Source organism: Panicum hallii, chromosome 5, assembly GCF_002211085.1.
Source record: "Panicum hallii strain FIL2 chromosome 5, PHallii_v3.1, whole genome shotgun sequence".
Classification (NCBI taxonomy): domain Eukaryota; kingdom Viridiplantae; phylum Streptophyta; class Magnoliopsida; order Poales; family Poaceae; genus Panicum; species Panicum hallii.
The window spans coordinates 26300965-26328610 of NC_038046.1; the positions used below are offsets into that span (position 1 = coordinate 26300965).

Below are 27646 nucleotides of genomic sequence, written 5' to 3' on the forward strand. Positions count from 1 at the left end.
TCATGAGTCTAGTTACGGGCTTAAGTATACCCAAACTCGGGTAAGCCTTGCTGAGTATTAGAATACTCAGTCTTGCTAGTATCTGTTTCAGGTATAACTTTCAAGAACTCCATGGACAACCCTGCATGGCCAACGTCCGTTCCTTTTGGCTGGTCCGTGGAATGGGACCCGTCCCCAGCTGGCAGTGACCCTCCTGAGTGACACCAGGCCTTGGGCTGAGCGTGGTGTACACTTTCGCGGCGTGTGTAGTCGCGTAATCTTTTCTTTCCGCTGTGAGTTTGGACAAGCTGTTCTGCTTGTCAGTTTGAACACTGTTTGTACAAGTTTACCTAAGTTTGAACATGGTTTGTAATAATGTTTAGAGACCTGTAAATTAAAAGTTGATGAGCTATTCTATGATTGTAAACTCGCCTTCGTGCGAGGTAAGCCTGCTTCGATCCTGTTGAACCGTGGTTGTATCGGGCGGAGACCCGACAGACCAATAGATTATTCCGTTTGAAGTGCGTTGAGATGATAAGAACTGTATAGTGATCATTAGCGCACTTGAGCCGGAATAATTGAGGCGGTTCTGCCACACAGCTATCCCATGCATCTAACTCACATTCCATTCAACTATTTGTTGCAAACCTTCAATCTCACCATTTGAATTCTTGCTTCAGATGGTGGAATTTTCAAAGATCTTTTGGGACCACGAGGGACATGCTCATACCAATGCCTTGCATTGGGAGGGTTTTCCACGTCTTTTGTGGGAGTCACTTCAGTTATTTTGCTACACCGAGCCCCCGCAATATGATGGAGTTGAGTATAGTGAAGGGGGTGTTCCTCGGTGCATAACCCAGGAATTGTATGAAACCCTAGTTGTATGAAACCTAGGAACCTATGTAATGTTTGTTCGAGTCCTTACCGAATAGATGCTCTGCTAATAGGATCGACAAAAGTCGAGTGATTTCCTATCACTCGCGCGATATACGAGTTGATTGTTTACTATTTTGCAATCACTATAAGGATCACGGACGGGATTATATGCAGTACCATGATTTGGAAGGGTATCCGTCTGTGTTGGTTTAAGATTGATAAGGTCGCAGTGTGTGGTAGTGGTGGTCAAGTGTTTGAAAGTACTAGCCACATACCGTAAATATGGTACGCGGTAAGCCTAGTACCTGATTGGCCCGGCTAGTGGACTTACCCCACCACTCGAATTTTGGTTTTGTTGCACACACGCACCGACGTGTAGGAATACGTTCTGCATAGCAGACAGGAGTATAGTCATACAGTCGCGCTGTAGATGTACGTCCTACACAGTGAATGTGCGTATGGTCCTACAGTCGCTTGTGGTGGCCCTGATCCACGCTCCGGAATATGAGGGGAATGGTTGCCCGGAAAGGAAAGTTTCCGAGCGTGTGAGTTAGGATCCCTTGCAAGGTTATGAAATTCAATTCAGAATCGTCCGTTTCTTATGGAGATTAAGACTGCTTGATACTTCTGCCACATAGAGTAATAATAGTAACAGTTAATGGAATAATTTTGATGTATGTGTAATATCTACCTTGCTTGACTAGTATAGGTGCTTACCTAGACTGATTAAAAGAAACTAGAATCTGAAAGATAAAATATGAAAGTAAGGACATACTCTTTGTTACTTTTCAGCAAAAAAACTAGAGCCGTTCAACCTATCATGGTCTAGTTATGGGCTAAGTATACCCAAAGATCGGGTAAGCCTTGCTGAGTATTAGTATACTTAGCCTTGCTAGTAATGTGGTTTTTAGTTATGCCATTCGAGGACTCTGTGGCTAGTTCTCCTTGGCTCTATTCTGTTCCGCTTGGTTGGTCCGTGGAATGGGATCCGTCCCCGGCTGGCAATGACCCATCGGATTGATACCATGCTTTGCGACGAGTAGTCGCGTTATTGTATCTTTTCCGCTGCCCCTCTGAATACTGTCAATTAAAACTTGAAGTTTTCAAACAATGTTTGTATAAATTCGTATTAGCTAGGACAAAATAAAACCCCTGTGTAATAATGTTTAATTATCCTGTGGTGTAAAAGTTGTGAGCTGTTGTAAGGCTGGACTCGCCTTCGTGCGAGGTAAACCTACATCGATCCTGTGTAACCGTGGTTTAATCAGACGGTGACCCGACAGACCAATGAGTTGTTCCGTTTGAAGTGCGTTGAGACCCTGTCGCCTGTATAGCGATGGTCTGTGTACTTGAACCGGAATAATTCAGGCGGTTCTGCCACAGAAGCTCCGCGTATCATCCGCAAACAGACGGACAAACGGAAAGGATAAATCAAATCCTAGAGGATATGCCTAGAGCATGTGTGATCCAGTATGACAAAAATTGGGACAAATGCTTAGCTTTGGCAGAATTCTCCTACAATAACAGTTATCAGTCAAGTCTCGAAATGGCTCCTTTTGAAGCATTATACGGTTGCCGCTCTTCTTTGAGTTGGTCTCAAACCGGCAACCGTAAAATCTTTGGACCCGATCTTGTCACTCGAGAAGAAGAAAAAGTTAAGATTATTCAAAGTAATCTAAAGACAGCCCAATCTCGACAAAAGAGCTACGTGGACAAACGAAGGAAACCATTGCAATTTGAAGTTTGTGACTTTGTATATATAAGGGTATCTCCTACCCGAGGTGTTCAACAGTTTGGTATGAAAGGAAAACTCGCTCCTCAATACATTGGACCTTTTGAAATTCTTGAAACTTGTGGACCTGTAGCTTATCATCTTCAACTTCCTTACCAGCTAGCAGTCATTTAGAATATCTTCCATGTATCTCAGCTTAAGAAATGCATCAAAATCCCTACCGAGGTCATCAATTTCCAAACCATCAAAATCGAGCCAGACCTATCTTATATTGAACATCCAATCAGAATACTGGATACTAAAGAGAGAAGCACAAGAAAAGACAGTCAGGATGTTTAAGATTCAATGGAACCATCACACTGAAGAAGAAGCGACTTCAGAAACTCAGTCTTATCTTCAACACAACTTTCCAGACTTCCTTAGAGCCAAACCAAGTATCTAATCTTCCAATTCCATTCTGATCCGGAATCTCGGGATGAGATTCTTTTTAGGGAGGGAGGCTGTGACATTTTAGGTACTTAGAAGCTAGGCACGCGAATTTCTAGTATGAAGTTGTGTGAAGTTTGTGTTTGTTTTGATGAATGCCTTTAAAAACATAAATACACATTAAAGGGTATTTTTGTAATATTGGAAAAATTAGGGTTCTTTTTGTAAATTGTGTATATATGGGAGGTAATTTCAAAATGTATGATGGGTTGATTTGCAAATATGAGTATTCACTCTTTAACCACTGTAAGAAGTGTAAATGCTCCAAGGCTTCATTGAAAGGGTAAAACTTATTTTGGATTTATTTGAAATTGAATGATTTGTTGATTTTTAAAAGTAATTTCAAAACCCTAACTCTTTTGAAGTTGGACCCTAAGGCAAAGTGGTAGATCTTTTTAAGCTCTACACTTTTGATTTTGGGCATATTTTCAATAGAGCTATAGTTTGAAAGAAAATTTTACTTTAGAGTGAACTCCTTGAACTTTTGCAAAATTTACGAACAGGTCCTCATCATCTTCCTCCTGCTTCCCCTCTCTGTTCTCTACAGCGCCACCCACCGCCCATCGCTGGTGTTTTCCCCGGCCGCCAGCTGCCCCTTCACCGCTCTTCCTGCGCCACCTGGCCCCAGCTCGCCCGCCCGCCGCTTAACCGACCCCGCTAGCTCCTCCTCGTGCCGACGCGTCGCGCCGCTGCTCGCCTGAGCCGCCACGTGCGCTGTCGACCACCAGCAGCTGCTTGCCGCCCGCCCGCACACCTCTTTTTAGCTTGGGAACGCGCCCAGTAAACTTCTCCTTTCTTCTATCCCCTCGCGCGCACCCGCATTCCTGTTCTCTTCTCCGCTCGACTACTTCACCGGAGCTCTTCTGTCCACCGCCGTCAGCCGTCTCCGCCGCTTCTCCTCTCCAATTTCGTGCTCCACCAGCATCGCTGCATCTCATTGCCCCTTCCTGATCCACTCTTCTTCGTCCTCTCGCGCACGCGCAGCCCAGAACGTCGTGCCGGCGATCTCACTCTCCGCCGCCATTCTAATTCTAGTCGAACCGAAGTTCCACCCCTTCTTCTTCCTCGCCACGAGCACCAACAGCACCACATCTCCACGCCGAAGCTCCCTGACCAATTTCCTTCGCCTTCCTGCACTCCAGTCACCGGAACACCGTCGCCGCCCCCGAAACCTCACCACGCCGGCAATTCTAGTCGAACTGCCGCCTCCGAGCTTCCCTTCTACGATTCCAGCCACCCCCAAGTCCGCCGTGAGCTCCTGAACCTTTTTCCCCACCTTTCCCTCGTTGCCGGTGAGCCTCCTCGCCGGATTTTAATCGCCGCCGCTCAACTTCTTCTATTCAAGTTGATTTGGGACCCAGATGCAAGTCTCTGTTCCTTTATAGGATCTTGTTTGCAAAATACACGCCCGTCAGCTACACACCCATCGGCCGCACGCTCATCAACTACACGTCAATCGGCTACACCTCTATCAGCTACTTTTGCCAAAGAAAAACCAAGCCGATGCGTGCACAAGTAGTTACCCAGGTTAACACCTCAGGCAGGTATCGGCTAAGGCTCAGCCGATATAGGACAAATCAATCGGCTAAACACAGTCGATGCAGTATGCACAGATCGGACTTTTCCGATGCACACCCCAATCAGCTAGATAAACTGTCTGAAAAACATGCTGTTAAGTAGATCAGATCAGCTCTGTAACCTTCACCAAATAACCATTTTGAACAAAGTTTTTACACCAGAAAATTCTACTTAAGTTTAGTTTCAAATCTTTTTGTTGTTTGTACAAATTAGTTAAATCTTGAAGTGATATATTGAATACATTCTTGTTGGAATGCAACTTTATCGTGAAAACCAAATATTCAAATAATAACCATTTGCTTCAAATCATTGCATATCATGTAGATTTGACGACACTCGCTGATGGTACCTACGAGCTAATCCCGGAACCCGACGAGGGTATTTCTGAAGCTCAAGTAAACATCGCCAAGGGTCTTTTTGAAGCCCCGAACCCAGGTTCGGAAGCTACTGACATCACTGACCCCAACCTCACCAGTGAAGGCAAGCCCCGGTGCATAACCCAGTATTTTAAATTATACACTTATATTGTTATATATCTATCTTGTGCATTAAGTGCTAGGAGTTGTTATGAAACCCTAGTTGCATGAAACCCAAGAACCTATGTAATGTTTCCGAGTCCTTATTGAGTAGATGCTTTGCTAATAGGACCGGCAGAAGTCGAGTGATTTCCTGTCACTCGCGCGATATAGGAGTTGATTGTTTACTATTTTACAGTCACTATAAGGATCACGGATGGGGTTATCTGCAGTACCATGACATGGAATGGTACCCCGCTTGTGTTGATCAATTTGATAAGGCTGCAGTGTGTGGTAGTGGTGGTCAAGTGTTTGAAAGTACTAGCCACATACCGTAAATATGGTACGCGGTAAGCCTAGTACCTGATTGGCCCGGCAAGTTGACATATACCCCACCACTCGAATTTTGGTTTATGTACACACGCACCGACGTGTGGGAGTATGTTCTGCATAGCAGACGGGAGTACAGTTATACAGTCGCGCTGTAGACGTAAGTCCTACACATTGGATGTGCGTATAGTCCTGCAGTCGCTTGTGGTGGCGCTGATCCACGACCCGAAATATAAGGGGAATGGTTGCCCAGAAAGGAAACTTTCTGAGTGTGTGAGTTAGGATCCCTTGCAAGGCTATGAAATTCGATTCAGGAATCATCCATTTCTCACGATGATTGAGACTGCTTGATACTTTTACCACATAGAGTAACAAGAGCAACAGTTGGTGGAATAATATTGATGTATGATTTAATACCTAACTTGCTTGTCTAGTATAGATGCTCACTAAGAATGGCTAATTGAACTAGAATCTGAAAGCTAAAATATGGAAATAAGGACATACTCTTTGTTGTTTTTCAGCAAAAGAAACCTAGAGCCTTGGTCTAATTATGGGCTAAGTATACCTAATTGACGGGTAAGCCTTGCTGAGTATTAGTATACTCAACCTTGCTAGTAATGTGGTTTTCAGGTATGTCATTCGAGGACTCAGTTGCTAGTTCTCCTTGGCCCTGCACTTTACCACCTGGCTGGTCCATAGAATGGGATCCGTCCCCGACCGGCAATGACCCTTCGGAATGACGCCATGCTCTGGGCTAAGTATGGTGCCTTCTTTACGATGAGTAGTTGCGTTGTTGTATCTTTTCCGCTGCCATCTCTGAATAATGTTCGTTGAAACTTGAAGTTTTCAAACAATGTCTGTATAAATTTGTTTCAGTTAGGTTTGCAGTACTCTACTAGAAACCGGTTTGTAATAACTACTATAATTATGTTGTAAAAATGTAACAGTGATTGTATCTCTGGACACGTGTCATCACCAGCTTATTTTTTGAATTTTTAGAAGATAGGAGCAGAAGATTTAAGAATTATTTGACCCTCAGCCTGATTCTTTGATTCAACCTAAGGCTCGGGGGCTACTCCATATGAGTGCGAGTTTCATCGCACCCCATATAAAAGAAGACATGAAAACTACTCGGGGTATCAGCACCTCACAGCCTCGAAGCAGCCAAGGAAGTACTCGGAAGACAACTTTAAGTCGGAGTTTGGAAGAACTCGAAGACGCCTTCAGAAGTACTCGGAAGCCTGCAGTACTCGACTACGAAGAGCTCGGGGGCTTGTCATACCCGGAGCAACGAGACTTCTCACATGGTGTACTTATTCTAGGATAAGGGGTGAGACATGGCCCACACTCTACACCAGCTGTAACTACTTGTAGAGAAGTAGGACTTGTCGGAACAGAAGGAAACTACCCAAATAGTACTTGGCTAGGACTCCTAAGCTCGTATTTGGCTAGGATTTCCATGTAACTTTATCCCCCCAGACTATATAAGGGCGGGCAGGGACCCCTCCAAACATCACATCATCTAAGGCAATACAAACCACCAAACAGGACATAGGGTATTACGCATACTGCGGCCTGAACTTGTATAAAGTTTCATGTTCCATGCACCTTCGAGTTATTGATCTCGGCAACATCCCACTACCACCTCGAGGGTATCCCTCGGTGGGCTTGGAGGTTAAACACCGACACCTGTAGTACTCAACTATGAAGAGCTCGGGGGCTTATCAAACCTGAGGCCATGGGACTACGCACATGGCATACATATTCTAGGATAAGGGATGGGACATGGTCCACACCCTACACTAGTTGTAATTACCCGTACAGGAGTAGAACTAGTCGGAATAGAAGGAAACTACCCGAGTAGTACTCAGGTAGGACTCATAAGCTCTTATTCAACTAGGACTTACATGTAACCCTGTCCCCCAAACTATATAAGGGCGGGTAGTGACCCCCTCCAATCATTATATCATCTAAGGCAATACAAACTACCACACATGACATAGGGTATCACGCTTTCGGCAGCTATGAGCACAGATTCCTTTCAAGTGGTATCAGAGCTGGGACTCACTTCTTTCACAAAAATACGCCAACTTTATTGGCAAATTGTGAAAACCAGCTCATTGGAATGGTTAGGCTTCACCGTCTAGTGAGTTAGCTCGTCGGGGAAGGGATGGATCCCTTAGGAATGGCTCGACGGTTTGATGGCATGGGCTTCCAACGTTGGAAGGTGTTAATGCAAGCTTTTTTCCAAGCACGGGGCCTAAATGTTTGGAGAGTAGTGAGTGATGGAATGAAAAATGATGGTCATCAAGAGAAACAATATGATGTTATTGCAAAAAGTATAATCTTGTCTTCTCTTTGTGACAATGTGTTCAATCGTGTGTTTTCTTGCAAAAATTCCTTTAAGCTATGGAAGACTATCAATGAGAACCATGGTGGCACAAAGGATGAGGCCAATGAAAGATATCATGTTCTCATTGCTAAGCTTAATAGCTTTAAGCAATTTGATCATGAAGATGCTTCATCAATGTACTCACGATTGAATGTACTCAAGAAGATTGAAGAGATAAAACTCATTCGCAAGATCCTTCACTCCCTCCGAAGGCTGGACTATGATTTTTTGACAACAATTCTCTATGAGAAAGAGCTCAAGACCATGACACCAAATCAAGTCCTCAAAAGGTGATCGCCCACGAGCTCCGCAACGGCATCAAGCCAAGAGAGCCATCTTCTTCACCGACACATAGTGCTCTTGCAAGAAAGCAAGCCAAGATGTTGAAGAAGATGATCCAAGAGAGCTCAAGTGAAGAGGAAGAAGAGGATGCGGCCAAGAGCTCCTCAAGTGATTAAAAAGAAGAGATGGACCCCAAGCTTCTCAAGCAAGCCAAGATCTTGAACAAGAGCTTGATGAAGATCAACATGATGGGGTACATGGTCTTCCTCAAAGATGGGCCTCACCATCAACTCATGAAGGTTGAAAGGATCAAGTATAAGAATAAGAAGCAAGAAAAGAAGGAGAAGAAGCCCAAGCATGAAGCTTTTGCTATCTTCGGAGAGTCGGTGAGTGGTGGTGAAGAATCAAGCACAAGCTCAAGTGACGAGTCGATCAAGAGATTCAGCACCCGCACCAACATTGGCACATCATGATCATCAAACATGTGCCTTATGGCCAAAGGTATGGAAAGCGAAAGCAATCTAAGTGATGATGACTCTGACTCTCCCTCCTTTGATGAACTTCTTAACTTGATTCATGAGCAACAAGGAGTTATGAAAAGACAAGCTAAAGAAATTAAACAACTTAATGCTTTTAATGGTCTTAATTATTCTCTTGCTACAAATTATGATGATTTGTTGTGCAAATTCGAATTGCTTAGCAAGGAACAGGAAGAGCTCAAACTAAAAATTGAGAGCATTAAGAATGCAACTAATGACTCTTTGGAAATGGTGCAATATATCCCTTGTGCGATCCTTATCTTCAAGGTAGATGCTTCAAGTTCTTGCATTGATTTAATTGTTGAACTTGCTCTAACCCTTGCAATGAGAAATGCTCTGAGAATGTTGTTGTAGAATCATGTGATGATCTCATTGCCAAGGAGAATGATGAGCTCAAGCAAAAAGTAGAAAGGCTCATGAGGGACTTGGCAAGATTGAAGGGCAAGAGCATTGTACAACCTTCTCAAGATAACCGACACGACATGGTGAAGAAGCTTGAGAATAGAGGAACCATGACATGCTTCAAGTGCCATCAAGAAGGCCACAAGTCCTACAAGTGTCCTCAACCCAAGAAGATGGTTCCGGATGAGAAGAACAAGAAGAGCTTCACCATCAAGAGTTCTCTCATCTACACCAAGCCCAACCAGAAGAACAAGAGCAAGAGCACCTCCATTGTCATCAAGAAGAAGAACAATGGTAAGGTGGTTGCTTACAAGGTTGGGAAGAAGGATTGGAGTTGGAACCGCTTCATTTGAGTGCCCAAGGAAGTCATCACCAACATGAAGTGACCTCAAATGGTGTGGGTTCCAAAAGACACTTGAAGCCCGAAGATCAGCTACAGGGGATTTGGAGACTTGGCTCACAAGATGAAAAGAAGAATCAAGCAAAGAAGCCAAGTTCACAAGATTGGACATATGTTGCATAAGTCCTCCATAAGGTAAAAGAGGTAATGGTAGCTAGATTTCAATTCAAGCATCATGTAGCTCCATTGCCTTTGCTAGGTTGTATGCATGCATTGCATTTCTAGCTTATGCACTAGTAATGTTGAATTCGGGGATGGATTCCTTTAAGGAGGGGAGAATGTAGCACCCAAAATGAATAAAGGGTAAAATACATTTTCTATGCGGGAATACGTAAAGTTGATAGCTAAAATTAATTTTTTGATCCGCTGCTCGGATGGATGAACGGACACTGTGGTTGCATAGAGATCGTCGAATACTTTTCGTTTGTCTATTTATATGTTGCGTTTGGAGTAGAGATCAAGAAGTTACACTTTTTTAGTTATTAGATGGGCCCACGCTACAGTCCCCACGTGTTACAGTACCCCATGCTACAGTACATAACCCCTCTCTTTTTCCCAAACCCTAAACCCCTCGCCCCTGCCTGCACCACCAACCTTTTGCCCGTGCACGAAAGAACATAGAGGGGAGAGGGAGAGGAAGAGAAGAGAAGAGAAATTAGGGCACATCGTCGTCGATCCTCGTCGTTCCGCTCCCAAAACCAGTTTGGTTTCCTTTCCTCTTTCGGTTTTCCCCCATCTCCATGGGTTTTCCTCGCTGTTCATGGTGGTGCAGCCTTGTGTGGTGTAGTGTGGCGAGGTTGGATGCAAGGAAGAAGGGGAAATGGAGCGTAATCGCCGTAGGTTTCGTCGCCTTTGCCTTTGCCCTTGTTGTTCTCAAGGGGAAACCCTAGGTGAGACATGCCCATGCTGTACAACATGTTTTCTTTCTAATTTCAGAAGCTTTTAGCACATGAGGGTAGCGGTATTAGTCACCTTTTGGACTACGGGTAAGGTCTTGTGTGGCAGAACCAACCTGAATTACACCGGCTCAAGTGCGCTGATCCTTTCTCAGAAGGCAGTAAGGATTCAATTGCACTTCAAACGGTGTAACCCCATGGTCTGTCGGGTAAAGTCTCGATAAAGCCACCTAACTCAGGATCAAAACAAGGTACCTCGCACGAAGGCGGGTCCAGAGATACAATCATTGATATTTTTACATCACAGGCATAATATTACATTAGTATTCAAACATATATGGTAGCAAGACCTAACTAGTACGAATTTATACAAAACTGTTCAAGTTAGATTATCTGCAGTGGAAAATAAAACACAACACTACCAGACGTCGCGGAATAGATATTTAGCTAAGCCCAAGCTCAACATCACTCGGAGGGACCTGTGTTGGTCGGGTACGGATCCCACTCCACGGACCAACCATCGGGAAGAGCATAGGGCCAGGGTACAGGCAGAGCAGAGTCCTCAGGGGGATTACCTGAAACAAAAGTCACATTGCAAGGCTGAGTATTCTAATACTCAGCAAGTCTTACCCGTTTCATGGTATACTTAGCCATGTAGCTAGACTATGAAGGCTTGTAATGGTTCTGGGTATAGTTTCAGCTGAAAAGCAACAAAGAGTAGATCCTTAATTTCAACTTTTAGCTTTCAGGTTCTAGTTGGTTATCCATTCTAAGTAAGCAACTATAGCTACTCAAGCATGGTAGAACTTTTTAAGCAAACATCATCTTTGATCATCATCAGTTTGCTCTTATTACTCTATGTGGCAAAGGGATCAAGCAGTCTCAATCTCCGCGAGAAACGGACGATTCTGAATCGAATTTCAAACCTTGCAAGGGTAAACCTAACTCACACGCTTGGAACATCCAATGATCATTCTGAAGAAACCATTTGCCTTTCATTCCGACTTGTGGATCAGTGCCACAACAAGCGACTGTAGGACCATACGCACATTAAATGTGCAGGACGTAGGCCTGTAGCACGACTACATGACCGTACTCCTGTCCGCTGTGCGGAACGTACTCCCGCACGTCGGTGCGTGTACGAAAAATCAAATTACGAGTGGTGGGGGGTATGTCCACTCCTCGGGCTGATTGGTTATTAGGTTTACCGCTTACCATATTTCGCGGCATGTGGCTAGTACTTTCAAACGCTTAACCACCGCTATCATACACTGCGACTATATCAAATTTTCATCAACACAGATGGGGTTTTTGCCAAGGTCATGATTCATAATCACAACCTCGTCCGTCATCCTTATAGTGGTTGCAGGAATGTAAACATTGCAACTCCTATAAAGCTCGCGAGTGACAGGGAATCACTCGACTTCTACCGGTCCTATTAGCTTAGCAGCTAGTCGGACTCAGGTTCTAGTATTCAATACATAGGTTCCTAGGAATATGCAACTAAGGTTTCAATACAATTCCTGGAAACTTAAATGCACAAGTAGATATACATGAATATATAAATTGCAGTGTAGTAAAAATAGCGGTTTATGTCCGGAGCTTGCCTTCGCTGGTGGGGCAGGGGTCAGAGATGTTAATAAAATCCTCCGAATTGGGGTTCGGGGTTCCAGTTAAATCTCCGATGACGTTCCCGGGGTCTTCAGAAATATCCCCTTCTGGTTCCGGGATCAGCTGGTAATCTCCGCCAACGAGAGTTGTTAAGTCTCAACATCACAGTTGAGGAATTGCATACACTTCCATTACATTTCACGATAAAGTTGCAATCCAACAAGTTGAAAAGACTCTAATTCATTCATTAAACATCATTAGTTGATTTAATTAACTAAATTGCTCATTTAATAAGAGTTGGGGTTATTATTTTAATTCTTGGCCAAATAATAAGACCCTAAGTTAGGAGTGATTATTAATATTACAAAAATTAGTATCAATAGGTCTAATTGAAATAATCTTATCATAAAATTTTTAGAACATTTCATGCAGCATAACAATCAGAATAATTAATTAAATCAAACAATATTTAGATCATGAACTATTTTTCTAGTTTGATCTACGACAAACCTAAGGATAAAAATTTTATTGGAAAAAAGGTTGATCTGAATCTAAACTACTGTGATTTTATCAAGATTTTTATCCTTATAGCAATTATGCTATACAATAAACAAAAACAACATTGTGATATTAAGATCTATTTATATCAGAAGTTCTACACAAGATCTTGTGCTGAAATTTTGTGAACATATTACACTACTCAAAAGTAACAATCTAATTTAATTTCATAATTTTTCACAAACCAGAACTATTATTCATGAATTATCTTTGAATCTAAGTCTAAATTCATAACTCAAGCTACTCTATGCTACTGATATTCAAAATTTATCATGGATTACACATGCTGAAAGAAAGTTAGAGTAAAAGTTTCAGCTACAAACACTAATAGATTCACCCTTGAATAAATCCTAAAGCTTTCATCAATATAAAACAAAGATACTTAAACATCATAGCTAGAAAACAGTTCTGAGTCTGCAAATTTTACATAAAGCTATACATGAGACACACATCCTGTGTTTCAAATTTCATCAACAGCATAGCTATGGATCAAGAGATCTAATTAGCACACCTATTTCCTAATATTTATTCTAATTCAAAATATTCACCCATTCAGCTCAAGGCTATAACATAAAAGTTGTAGAGTTTACTTCAAGAATTCAAACAAAATTGGTTTGATATTTTTTTGAATTTCCTACAAATTCTTACAAATTTCTAAATATCACTGATTTGAATTGAAGGTAGGGACTGGAATCTTGTAGCCAGGCCCTCAGGAAGATTTAGATTATTGCAATCGAGTTCTTGGCTCGCCGGGGAAGAAGAGCCGAGACTCGCCGGCTAAATTCCGACGAGGGGGAACCGGCCAGAAAGGATCAGGGGGCTAGAACGGACCTTGTTGGGGGTGATGTGAAGGTCGGGATCGACCGGAGGGGGTGGAACGACGGTGACCCGAGGTGGCGGCGATGGAGCTCGACTACGGCGGCGGTGCTCTGGCGTGCTGGAGATCGGAGAGGGGTGGGGGTGTGGTCTATGAGCTGCACCGGGGTGATGTGGTTCTGGTGGTACACTTGTTGAGGGCGGGGAGCGACTGGAGCGATGGATTGGCGGTGAACCGAACGGCAGCGGAGAAGAAGAACACCGGCGAGTGTCGGGAAGGCCAAATTGAAGCTCAAAGAAGTCGATTGAAGGGTGGGCGAGCTTCACAGGGTCGAGGTGAAGCTATGGGAGGGGCTGTCGTGGATCGGGAGGGGCTGGGGTGGTCTGCCCATGGTGGACAGATGGTTCGCCGGGGAAGAACACGGGCGGCGACGGCGTTCAGCAGCTCGGGCTGAAATGAGAATGCAAGAGAGAGCAAAATGGAGGGAGGGGGAGCTACTGAAGGTCTTGGACCAGAAAAGAAGGGTGAGGGGGCATGCACGGGCGCTAGCCATGACGGCGGCGAGGTGGCGGCCGGGCGGTGCTCGGGCAGAGGCGGGGCGGCGTGGCGCGCGCGGAAGAAGGCCAGAGGAGAGGCGCTAGGGCCGCGGCCCGCGTGGGGGCGCCACGTGGGAGCTGCCAGAGGCAGGAGGTGGCGCAGGCAGAGCTGCAGTGGCGGTGAGCGGCGGCGGCCTGCTGCGCGGCAGAGGGGGAAGCAGAGGAAGAAGAAGGGGGGGAGGGGGGGCGGGCGCCAGGGGCTGATGTGAAGTTCCAAAAACTCCAGGGACCTTGATGTAAAACTAAATTTTCTCACTATTTTATACCTCAAATGAGAAAATGGTCAGAACAAGAATTGTAGAACTTTTCAAAACCTACAACTTTTATTTAGGCTTCAAATTCAAAAACTCAAAGGATAGAACTTTATTTTAAAACCTTGGACTTAATTCAAATTTTATAAAGTTTTTGTCCTTATTAGGGTAAATTTCATGTATTTTTGGACTTAATTGCAAGTTTTATGTAATGTAATGATGACTAACACTCTTACACTTTGACCCCTAGTAAAATTTAAGAGTTACCTTTGTAATTCAAATATTTTGCATAAAAGGACTCATACTTTCGAAAATTACACATAAGTCCTTATTTCCACACATTCACTCAATTCAATACATCCATTACACTTTTTTTCCTAATGTGTTACAATTTTGACACCTAGGGTGTCACATTTTTCCCTTGTCTCTATTCTCAGCATGCCAGCAATCTGCGCAATAGCTGTTCATGGCAGTTTTTCGTGTTCTTAATGATCTCAAAAAATATTAAACCTTTATAGGAGTTGAGGAAGAATTAGAGATCTTTCCACGGCCATAAAGAACACCTCTATCGGATTTAAGATGAGGGAGAAGTTAAAGTTGGAATCTGACTGTTTTTCAGATACATAATTATGTGCAAAGTCTATTAAATTGAAGTTTAGGAAAAACTAATGATATGATTGGAATTTTTGGTATATGTAAGAGTTCTACATAATTTTACAAGATTTCCAGATTGGTAAAGTTCATATTCATCCAAATTTTGGAGCTTCAGTTATGACTATATTAGTAGGACTGTTGTGCAGAATTAGTCAGATTGTCAGATTAAGGTTTACCTTGAAATTACCCAATGTTGATGATTTTTCCTCTAATTTTTGGATAACTAGAAAGTTGTAGGTTCTGTAGTTACCTTTCAGATGGCAAAATATGGGAATTTTTATCCATCAGGATTAAAGGATACAAAAAACATAAGCTGTAGTGCTGCTGTCATGTCTAGATTAGTGTGTGTTTGTGTGAGGATGTTTGGTTCAGGTGTAGGAACGCTTTAATATATGTTTGTTTTTGCTTGTATGTTTGTGTTGGTGCTGAGTTATGTTTATGAACAGGTGGTGTACCTTCAGATCGTGCTTAGCTTACATTCTTAATCTTCGGTGAAGACAAATAAATGTAGCATTGTGGTCTACATGCTTTAACTTTGTTTTTGGAATTGTCGGTACTTTCACTGGCAAGAAAATCTGAAAATTGAATTTTATCCTTTAAGTTACTTCTATGAAGTTCTTGCATTGCAATCTTGCATTTGCTTTCTCATGTTGGTTATGCATATGAACAAACTGTAGCCGAATTGGTGCGGTAAGTACCGGTACAACAACGCATGTTGAGATATAGCAATGTGGTTGCAGCCGTACTTCCTTCCTTGAGAATGTGTGGGTAGAAGTGAAGTCATGCATTGCATTGCACCTTCTACATTGTCATTATAAACCTATGTTGTGAAGTACAGATTCTTCTTGCTACTCGAAGTTATAAATTGATTTATTTTATTCATGGATCTTTATAATGCCTCTATAATTGATGTATAAATATTATATGATTTAAATAGCATGGTTGAAGCAATTTGCTTGCTAAGGTTTCCATAAACCTCACATATTTTTTCCCCCTCCGCAGGTTCTTGAGTTGGAGGGTGCTTTGCTGGTTGGGAGTAGCAGCACGTGTGCATACATTTTTATATGCATATGTTTGGACGCATGTGTTCTAATAATAATGTTTCGATTTGAAGTTGTACCATTTGATTCATCTAAATAATTTAATTGTTGCTTCTTCTTGCTCTTTCTTGTTTCTTTTGTGTGTGTGCTTGTTTTAGTTGTAGCGTTGTGTAGTAACGCTCCAGAATGATGTTGCTGCTATTCTATGCGTTACAGGCCTCCCCTAGGCTGGCTGGCCTGGCACTGTACCTAATCGCCATGTCATCGATCCAAGGGCAAGGAAACACACTTACCTTGATCTTGAGCTGTGCACTTGAAGTTGGTTTGATCCGATGACCCGAAAGGCTTCACCCATGGATTGAAGGGTCCACCTGCACGCAAGACTTGGGCAAACTTCTAAGAACCGCCTCCTAGGACGACATGCAAGCGTTGACCATCATATCGGTGCAACGGAGGAACAAGACACGCCAGAGTTAGGCCGACTGGCCTCCAACTGCCAAGCCTCGAACAAACGCTATCACAACCGTCACCCAGGAGAACATCAGAGCCATCCAGGAGAAGGGAGGTGCCACGCGGCCACCATCCCAGGCCAGGCAGCCCCTAACTGTCACGCCATGCAATCGTCTTTGGCTGGCAGTTACTCCAACCGACGTAGTGGCATCCAAGCTAAGCGCTTACCCCAACCACCGACCTGAAGAAGCTATGAAAGGGAGCCTCCACCTCCATCCAAGACACACCAAGGAGTTGTCTACTCATTTCACTTTCTAGAGTTAGGTTTAGTAGTCTGGAAGTTAGAGTCGAGTCGAGCTTGTCACGGGATTCCGGAGTTGTCATCGGAAGTCTGGTATAAGATCTTGTATCTTTCTCTTTGATATTTATCAATATAATTCATCTTCTTTATCTTTTCGAGTCAGCTTTACTTTCTACATTTATTTATCTTTTCAAGTTGTTTACCTTATGCGTGGAAGTTCTGTCATCTAGCTTAGGCTTTGTTCTCTTTCTTGTGCATTGGACTCAAACACCCCTTGCTCGTCTTTTAGCCGGGATCACTAGAGGCTCTAGATCTAGTTTTTTCCAACTAGGACTATTGGTTTGTTCCGGTTCTAATAACCATGTATGTGACTAGAAGTACGGCACATCGCCGATGAGAGCGGGGTTGCTCTAGACCTAAAGATTTACCTGAGTGGGACGTCAACTCAAGGGATAGGAACAGCTAGATCTAGATCGTAGTGAGTACGCTGAGCTAAGCCCACCTGGGTGAGCTAACGAGTCAATTTTTTCTTTATCAAACCTTATATTGATTAACTAATGCACTTTTCTAATTAGCTGTCGTATGTCAATGAGAAAAATAAAGAAAATAAATAAGAAGTGGTTTATGCAATGAAGTACATAGATTTTAATAAGCATATACAGTTGTGTTAATAAGCACTTGTTCTGTCCTTAAATCATATAGATTTATGGGAGCATTTCTATAACTATCTATGTTCAAAGAAAAAAAACCTGGACCTAATGGGCCTAGAGTGGTGGTAATCAAAGGCCTTACTAGAGCCTGTTAGGGAAGGTAGAGGAGTCAAAATCCTTCGGTTGCCCGCATTGCTGCAGCAGTATTTCTTTTCGTGCTTCCATGGTGTGCCGATCATGGAAACCAAGATGCAGCAATGTGTGTCCTACCTAGCGCTAGGGCTTGATCTTCCTTTCTGGTAGATCAGTCTCAATGAAAGTTTTATGAGCACTAAAACCTTTACCACATTAGTAATTTTGGTAACGTGACAGATAAATTAAGAGACATTATAATTAAGAGAAGAGAAGTAGAAAGGATTTCATCACCGCGACACCCTGATCACACAGTTACCAGTCCGTTGAAACTCGATGAAACCCGCACTGAGGCCTTCTCCGTTTCACGAGCGGATCAGCTGCTCTTGCCCCGTGTGGCCCGCGCTCCTCGCGCTCGATCCAGGCTTCTCGTCGCGCGAAAGTCTCCAGCGCGCTCCCCCTTCGCTCGATCCCGCTGCTCGCCGCGCTGAAACCTCCAGGCGCTCCCCCTCCCGCTCGCTCCCCTCCTCCAAATCCAGCGCTCGCGCCAAATCCCACCCCAAATCCTGCACCAAAGCCATTACCCGCGCCAAATCCCTCGCTCCCCACCTCTAAATCGCATTCTTGATTTCCCCTCTCTTGACTTTAATCTTGCGTTCTTGTTGCTCTTGATTTCCCGTGGATATTCTTGGTCCCAGATCAATCCTCGTCATTCTTGCTGCGCTTGATTGGTGCTGATTGTAGATGCCATTCTTGCAGGCGGGTAGATCGTTTCTGCAGAACAGGAGGCAGAGCAATCATGGCAGGACGGTTGCAGCCAAGTCATGGGGAGGTGCGCTGCAGGCGAGAAAAGGGGCAGGATGAACGGTAGTGATCTGGCATAGGTAATTAACAAATCGATTTCCTTCTCTTTTCTCCACGTTCAGTGCTGGTTTAGGATGGGTAATTAAGGGACAAATCTCGTCAGGTGTTTTGCTGCAAGTTTTAATTTGCGGAGTTTCTTAGTACTGCGTAGTTCTGATCTAGCGTTTGTTGGGGGACCCTTTTAGGCCAATCTGTTTTTTACTTGATGGCTATAGACAATTTCAGTATCTTTCCATGGAGAATTTAAACTCTGAATTTGGTGGATTGAGCCTTCAATCGGTTTGCTGCACCACGGCATCTTAACGCCCGTCCTGTCAACCTGAGCTCGCAGCACAAGATTTTGAGTCTGCATCTATGAAAAGTTAGAGGTCCTCTCTATAATCAAGTTCTGCAGGATTTCTTTATTCCCGACAGCAGCAACAGGGCATGAAAGCAGCATTTCGAAATTGAGATTTGGTGCCATTCTAGAACCCATATGCAATTTTTTTTATGAATGCTACATTTCAGTGATGAATTGTTCACATTAGTTATGACAATTACTGTCCATTTTTGCTTGGCACTTAATTTAGTTTTTTTTTATGAAAGATGAACTGCTTACATAACTAAAAGATCCTCCTTAAGTTCTGATGGTTGTTTAGTTCTATTTCGCTTAAAGTTTATTTTGCAGCTACCTAGGTATATTTCTACACTTTTAAATATTGTTCTTCACTTTGAGAACAAAATATTCAGTATGCACATGAAAAGAAGTACCCAGTTACCCACAGCCCGTAGTCGTTATTTGGTCATCACATCAATGTGTACATATGATTTATTATCCCTTGACTATAAGTGCCTATCATTTCCGTCTGGCTTTTGCTTCAATTCATATGGAAACTTATCAATGATAATATTTCAGTCCATCAGGTTTTTGAAGCAGAGCACACTCACACTAGAAAGTTCTTACTTGCTCGAGTCAAATAGAAAAGGTAGTTTATCCTACTTGCTTTCATGTTCAGTTGCACATTACTGGTATTTTGTTAATATGATTTATTGATTTTCCAAAAATATGATCATATATACGACCTCTTAATGACATACTAAGCACTCGCAGCAAGATAATTGACATGTGACTGCTTTCTAAATCTGTTTCTGATTTTATTAATCATTCAGTTGCCATCTATTCAAAATATTTGTCCATATGTTAAGAAAGATAGTTTTTATCAATTTATTGTAATAAATCAAATAAATAAGATAAACTTCTTCAATTAGTTGTGTTAAACCATCATTTTTTGGGGAGCTTAAACTCAATCTTAGAAACCTATTTATTAATTTCTTTGTGCCTCAGGCTTTCCCGTGTACTATACATATACAATGCTTTTCACTTCGATTATTTCAGTCGTTGATTGAGATTTAATTTTTTAGGTATTTAAAGAATATCGAGGTTGAGAAGTTCAATCATCAAGTGGAATTGAGGGGAATGAAAGGGCAAACAGTGATTTGTAGCTGGGCTTTCACTACTTCCTTTGTACCTGGTAAGTACTCATTGTTCTACTGAATTTGCATAGTTCGATACTAGATATTTTGGTCAAACTTCTTGATGTTGTAACTTTCTCTATGCAGGTTGAAATGATCAATGGATGAATTTTTATATTTTTTATGTGCAAACAATGATCAAGAAGCTACGGATTTCGAGAATACTATGTATTTATATTTTTGTTTCATTTCCAATAGTAGAGATTGTACTCTCCATTGCTATATATACTATGTCATCGTGTGAACAACTAATACTTTTGTTCTCTTCCTACAATCAATGAAACTTCCTGTCATTATTGAAATTTAGTTATCGTTTGTGTGATTATGTAATGTGCCATGTTCCCTCAAAAATTTCATGTCAATATTATATAACCTATGGAAGTGCATAATAATAATTGCTTCTTGAAATTTGAATGTGTTACCATAGACAAGAGCCATCCAGGAGAAGGCCGGTGCCACGTGGACACCATCCCAGGCTGGCCGGCCAGGATGAGGCTGGCCGGCCCCTAACTGTCACGCCACGCAACCGTCTTTTGCTGGTAGTTACTCCAACAGACGTAGTGGCGTCCAAGCTAAGCACTTAACCCAAGCACCGACCTGAAGAAGCTATAAAAGGGAGCCTCCACCTCCATCCAAGACACACCAAGGAGTTGTCTACTCATTTCACTTTCTAGAGTTAGGTTTAGTAGTCTGGAAGTTAGGGTCGAGTAGAGCTTGTCTTGGGATTCCGAGGTCGTCATCGGAAGTCTGGTATAAGCTCTTGTATTTGTCCCTTTGACATTTATCAATATAATTTATCTTCTTTATCTTTTTGAGTTTGCTTTAATTTTCGCATTTATTTATCTTTCCAAGTTATTTAGCTTGTGCGCGGAAGTTCTGTCCTCTAGCGTAGGCTTTGTTCTCTTTCTTGTTTTATCGGGATCTTACCTTACGGGTTTTCTCGCCCGAACTAGCGAGCTCAAGTTAGGTCTCTAGGTTGAGGGGGATTTCTCTTGAAGGCCTCAAGAGAAATCCTAACACCGAGTGTAGACGTGGTGTCTGGCTTAGTGTTAGCTAGGAAGTGTGTTTCACCCCATGGAACAGTGTGGTAGGCGGTAGGTGGTGATAGCCCTGTTCGTCCCTTGTAGTCCACCATGTTCGGGTGTTTTCATAGCAGTAGTTGCAGGTTGCTGTTGGACTCCCCTCTCACTCCTTTCTGCAGTCCTTCCTCTTCCAGCCGCCGAGTAAGTTCTTAGTTCCTAATAACTAGTTAGAAGCAAAGTTAGAGGCTAGCTTGTTAGTCCAGAAGTGTTCTAGAGTCTTTCTTGCTCGTTGTCCTCCCAACTGTTTACCGCTCTAAGGTTTAGAGTCTCCTGTGTTAAATGATCATTGCCTGGCCATTTATCTTATCATATCTTATCTGGCTCAGCCCCACTAAGTTAGTTGGTGGATATTTCTAGTAAAGTTTATCACTCATTCATTCGATACTCTTTAGACCATAGTGCTTCCCTGTGAAAATTTACGATACCCTGTAATACTCCAAGGTGAAGTGCTACAATGGTGGATTCTGTGCGCTTGCGGAATACATATTCTATTGGGCATAAGAAATGCTAACGTATGCAAGGTTCAAACTCTTTCCATTGGTATCATTGTCATCTTTTAGGCTATTAACGTATGATCTAAGCTTTCTTGCTCAACTATCTAGTTGTGCACTTGATTTTCACATTATCATTTTGTGCATACATTTGTGGAAAGCTTAGCTCATGTCCTGCTAGTTTCATGATTTTGTGATCCATCCTAATGAGCTTCAAAATGGTATCTTCATTGATATCATCTTTTATGGATAATGATTCATGGAGCTAACTCCCTAGGCTATTAACTTTTCCCTTTGAGCTATATTGTTTTGTTAGGCCCTTTTAGATGATTTGATTCCAAAGGGGGAGAAGTGTGGAATCAAAGAAATTATGGGGCAAATATGGGGGAGAAGTAGCGGTCAAGCAAGGTTTGGGGTTCAAGAAATCCAACAAATAAACCCAACATAAAATTCAAAATTTTGGGAGAAACAAAGGGGGAAACCATGGACTTAGGCGTAGGCTAACGTCAATATTGGATGGTGCTAAGCATCCAAGCAAGTGTAAGTGGTTCAATTTGTCAATTCTTGCAAATTTATGCTTGCTTTGATTGTGTTGTCATCAATCACCAAAAGGGGGGAGATTGTAAGGAACATGGCCCCATTAGGCCATGATTGTGATTTTGGTAATTGTGTGAACATAGTCAATGGGACTAACGAGTTTGTAAGTTCAAGTTTGTAGGATTTATAGGTCCCATGGATGGAGTCCAATCCATACAAGATGGTCCAAATCGTTGTGAAGATGTCTAAGTTCTAGTCAAAATGTAGATTTGGGGTGTCCAAATGACTGCACCAACGATTTGGACAACTGTAAGCTCAAAACAGGCGACCGGTTGAGCCGATGGCATCAAATGTGAACTTAGCGGTGCATTGGTAATTGCATCAATGACCAAATGTAGAAGAAGTCAGTAGCACTGGTTGAATCGATGCTATGGACAATAGGAGTCGGTGCAATTCTCAGTTGGTCTAGTGTTATGCACAGAAGCTCCAGAAGGTTTTGGATAAAAGTGCCTTCAGGACTGGTTGAACCGACGCTCAAGAAGAAGGCGTCAGTGTCAGACCCGGGGCCACGAGACTGGCACATGACGCACATATTCTAGGATAAGGGATGGGACATGGTCCACACCCTACACCAGTTGTAACTACTCGTACAGGAGTAGATTTAGTCAGAACAGAAGGAAACTACATGAGTAGTACTCGGGTAGGACTCCTAAGCTCGTATTTGGCTAGGACTTCCATGTAACTCTATCCCCCGAGACTATATAAGGGCGGGCAGGGACCCCCTCCAAACATTACATCATCTAAGGCAATACAAACCACCACACAGGACATAGGGTATTACGCTCTTAGTGGCTCGAACCTGTCTAAAGTTTCACTTTTCTTGCACCTTCGAGTTCCTAATCTCGGTGACACCCACCTACAATCTATCATGCCGGGGGGGCTTGGAGGTTAAACACCAACAGCTGGTGCGCTAGGTACGGGTGTTCATCGAGCATCCACCGGAGAACTCAATGGAATTTTTTGACTTCACTAGCGCCATGCTCGATGAGGGCATAGCTTTCATCTTCGGCTCGTAGGTCTACATTGCTGATGGCGTGGGCAGCATTCATTGTTACCTCATCAATGACATGAAGCTGGAGGCATCTGCAGCAAACCAACATAGCAATCTCGACGAGTTCATCGACAACCTCAATGAGATGCTGCTCCCTGATCTCACTAGGGAGATTGAGGAGGAGTCGGTCTTCAACTCGACTTCAACTCGTGCTGCACCAGGACTCCTCAGATTGGATCTGATTTAGTCTGAGGATCTGCGTCGTACCCGATTACCTTTCAGGCTACGCAAAACAGCCACTGTTTACTAGAAGGCCATGCGATTCGAGACCCTGTCCGCATTAGAGGAGTACTTGGATCGCCAGCTCAAGATCGGAGACGACTGCTCCGACTACTACACGGAAGCTATAAGCAAGGATCATGCTACTACTACTTCGACTTCGCGAGGATGCTCGGTGACCCACTGACGACTACTTTGACTACTCGTCTGGACTAGAAAACTAGTCGGGAGCAGGCCTCACACCATCAATAAATAGTCAGAATCTATTCTGACTAGTCGGGCTTCATCAACAAACCGCCATGGCTCCACCATCGACCACCACAGTTTTGTCGACAATCTTCCACAAATCAAGCTAAGTAACTTATACCTTTTCTAACTTGTTCTTCACAGGATCGGCTACTATTTTGGGTACGCCTCTTGACGGGAGTTACCCTTTGGGGGTTACACCATGATCGACTACTTCTAGGGTTTGCTAACTAACAGCCCACGCGCTTGGTACACCGAGTTATGTCGAGCTCACAGTGGCTACACCCTACGGGCATGCACGCTGCAACACGCTCTCTTGCTGACTACTTTATGCGCAACACGCATTCTCTTTGTCGCATGCCGACTACTTTTTTCTGCATTCGTTGTCTTCTCTTAATGGTTGCTAAAGTACTCAGGTTGCACATGTCTTAGTCCGTGAAACCTTGACTCTTCCGTACGCCTATGTTCCTACGCGTGCACGTGATCAGCTCCCTGCGCTATGGGCTACGGCTATCAGTGATCAGGTGCTTAAACGTAACAGGCTAACTACTCGGGGAAATTACATGGCCTGACAAGAGCAAGACGCGACTTTTTATCATGCATTTTACAATGCTGGGATTCACTCCCGGCTCGATGTCATGTATATCAGTTATAACATATTATTATATTTACCTTGCAGGGAACCAGACTTGGACTATGCCGCTTTGTGAGGTATGCTCCTGAGAGCTGCCTTACTCGGCCATCACTTTGTTGGCACAGACCACTCAGGGTGCTAGCAGCGACTTGGCCGACTCCCAGGCTCGGGGGCTGGCGCCGCTGACCATGTAGCGTATCTTCTTTGATTCAGCCGGTACCTATGCTACTCGGCATACCTTTGGTGGCACGTCTAGCTCCCATGCTCGGGGGTTGGGTGCGACAAGGCACTCAGCGTACCTTCGGTGGCACATCTAGCTCCCATGCTCGGGGACTGGGCGCGACAAGGCACTCGGCGTACCTTCGGCGGCTCGTCTATCTCCCATGCTCGGGGGCTGGGCGCAACAGGGCACTCAGCATGTTTTCGGCGGCTCGTCTGGCTCCCATGCTTAGGGCTGGGAGCAGGAAACAACTCGACATGTCACTGTGTACAAGCTCAAGAGGTCATATCGGGATAAGATTTGTTTTGTGCAGTAATTTTGGGTTATTTTGGGAAAGTTATTTGCCTAACCATTTTTTAGGAAAAAAGGGGTTTTTGAATTTCTAAACCAGTTAACCCATTTTAACCATCAAGTCAAATTCTTAATTTTTTTTACACAATCCATGCTACGACTCTTTGGATCTTTTTTTCCAAACCTTGGGATTTGGATCCAAGGCTCGGGGCTGTAGGACATGTGTCATCAACCGCTTATTTTTCAAATTTTTGGAAGATAAGAGCAGAAGATTCAAGACTAATTTGACCCTCAGCCTTATTCTTTGATTCAACCTAAGGCTCGGGGGTTACTCCATATGGAGTGCGAGTTTAATCGCACCCCATATAAAAGAAGACTTAGAAACTACTCGGGGCATGGGCACCTCACATCCTCGATACAGCCAAGGAAGTACTTGGAAGACACCTTCAAGACAAAGGTCGGAAGACACCTTCAGAAGTACTCGAAAGCCTGCAGTACTTAACTACGAAGAGCTTGGGGGCTTGTCGGACCTAAGGCCATGGAAATGCGCACATGGCGTACATATTTTAGGATATGGGATGAGATATGGTCCACACCCTACACCAGTTGTAACTACTTGTACAGTAGTAGAACTAGTTGGAACAGAAGGAAACTACTCGAGTAGTACTCAGGTAGGACTCCTAAGCTCGTATTTGGCTAGGACTTCATGTAACCCTATCCCCCCAGACTATATAAAGGCAAGCAGGGACCCCCTCCAAAGATTACATCATCTAAGACAATACAAACCACCATAAAGGACGTAGGGTATTACGCTCTTGGCGGCCCGAACCTGTCTAAAATTTCATGTTCCTTGCACCTTTGAGTTCATGATTTCAGGGACACCCCACCTACAATCTACCACATCGGGGGTGTCCCTCGGTGGGTTTGGAGGTTAAACACCGACAGTCAGTGCATTGGTAGTTCATGTGCCCGAGAGGTTCTTCAAGATACAGAGGCATACAGAAGCGTTCGAGGAACAAGGTCTTCAGCACCGGTTAAACCGACGATGCATCGGTGCATTGCGTCGGTGCAATGATGTCAGCAGGAGTGAACGTTGGAGTTCAATGGCTAGCATGCAGGGTCAGTGTGACCGGTCAAACCGATGTTGGTAACCGGTTTAACCGATGCTTCAAAGTTCACAAGTGAAGGTAAGGTGTAGAATAACAATATGCAGGAATCTTGTCAAGACAGCCACTCCATCTTAGTTCTATGCCTTCACTCGAGGACATGCAAAGGACTAAGTGTGGGGGATCTTGTTGACGCTCGTTACAGCTCAATTTTGACCGTCAAATCCTGCATAAAAATGGAATAATAATAAAGGCCAATACTAGTATAGGGTGCAGTCGGAGTTTTACCGGCTGCCCACCGAGGGATATACCCAAGGTGGTAAGTTTTGGTGAGGAGACACCGAGATCAGGAACTCGAAGGTGCAAGGAACACAGGATGTAGACAGGTTCAGGCCGCGAGGTGCGTAATACCCTACGTCCTGTATGGTGGTTTGTATTCCTTTGGGAGTAGGATGATCTGATGATCTTGTTTTGAGAGGGTCCCTATCCTCCCTTATATATCCGAGAGGCCAGGGTTACAAGAATCCTAACCGATATCAGCCAAGGAATCGTACCAGAACATATCTCGGATAGATTCCTTCTATATCGGTTAGTTTTATCTCTTATTTAAACGGGATAAATAAGAGATAAACGAGATGAATAAGAGATAAGACGGATTTAATCTCTTAAACCTCTTTAAACTACTTTATGTACACAGTCCCGTGGTCCCGGATCTGACAAGCCCCTGAGCTCTTCATAGCTGAGTACTGCAGGCTTATCGAGTACTTTTCGAAGTAGTTTTCGGCTTTTTTGAAGCTCTGTCTTGAAGTCCTTCTTCGAGTACTTACTTGGCTGCATCGAAGCTATGAGGTGCTCATGCCCCGAATTTTATCCTTGATATGGTGTGCTATTGAAAAATCGCACTCCATATGGAGTAGCCCCCGAGCCTTAGGCTGAATCGGAGAATCAGGCTTTGGGTCACATTAGTCTGTAATCCTCCTTACTTTTCAAATAATATTTGAAAAATAAGTAGTCGATGCCATGTATCCCGCAGCCCCCGAGCCTTGAACCCAAATCTCCCAGGTTTGGGAAAAAGGATCCAAGAATCATGGCATTGGTGTTACTCTGAAATCCCGAGAAAAACTCTTCGTCTTCTGCATAGTAAAATTAAGCCTCCCGCTGGTTTATTTAACCGTGCGGTGACTTAAGGTTTCTTCTGCACTCTCAGTATTCATATGAGTCATCTTCAAGTAGTTTTGCGGCGTCCAGCCCCCGAGCTTACGAGCCAAGAGAGGCAAAGGAGCCATGTCGAGTAGTGCGCATCGCCCAGCCCCCGAGCCTGGGAACTAGCGGAACTACTATGGCACGCCGCGCTGCCTGGAGGGTTGTTGCCGAAGCTTAACCTGAAAAAAGACAATGCACACATTATGTAGCATAATGCGAAGATACCGAGTAGTACTCAGTAATAATGTGAAGACACCAAAATTTATTTGATGTAAAAATTGCTGTGTCGAGCTCTTTTTTAGGCCATTTAAATCTCCCGAGCAGTCCACCTGTTATGTTTAAGCATCTGGTCCTATTTTAGCCATTGCTCATAGCATGTATGAGATCTTTGTCTCGTGTACGCGTAGAGGCATTAGGCGTGACAGAAGAGCTGAGGTTTCACGGATTAAGGCATGTGCTACCCGAGTAGATTAGTGACCGTTAAGAGGAGACACGCGCAGAAATTAGTCGTCATGCGACAAAGAGGATGCGCAGTGCGCAAAGGTAGTCGGTGAAGTGTAGCTCTGGAGGGTTTCATGCCCATCGAGAGTCGTACACGGATAAGTAGTCGGCGAAATGTAGCTCTGGAGGGTTTCATGCCCATCGAGAGTCGTACACAGACAA

At 43.6% G+C, this 27646-nt stretch overlaps 1 long non-coding RNA gene across 1 annotated transcript; it reads left to right on the forward strand.

Annotated features, from left to right (window-relative positions):
* Nucleotides 1–17744: 17744 nt before the first annotated feature.
* LOC112891476 lies at nt 17745–20149 on the forward strand. Its single transcript, XR_003228559.1, has 4 exons — nt 17745–18351; nt 19227–19296; nt 19733–19842; nt 19931–20149. It is a non-coding gene; the product is annotated as an uncharacterized LOC112891476 (long non-coding RNA).
* The last annotated feature ends 7497 nt before the right edge of the window (nt 20150–27646 follow it).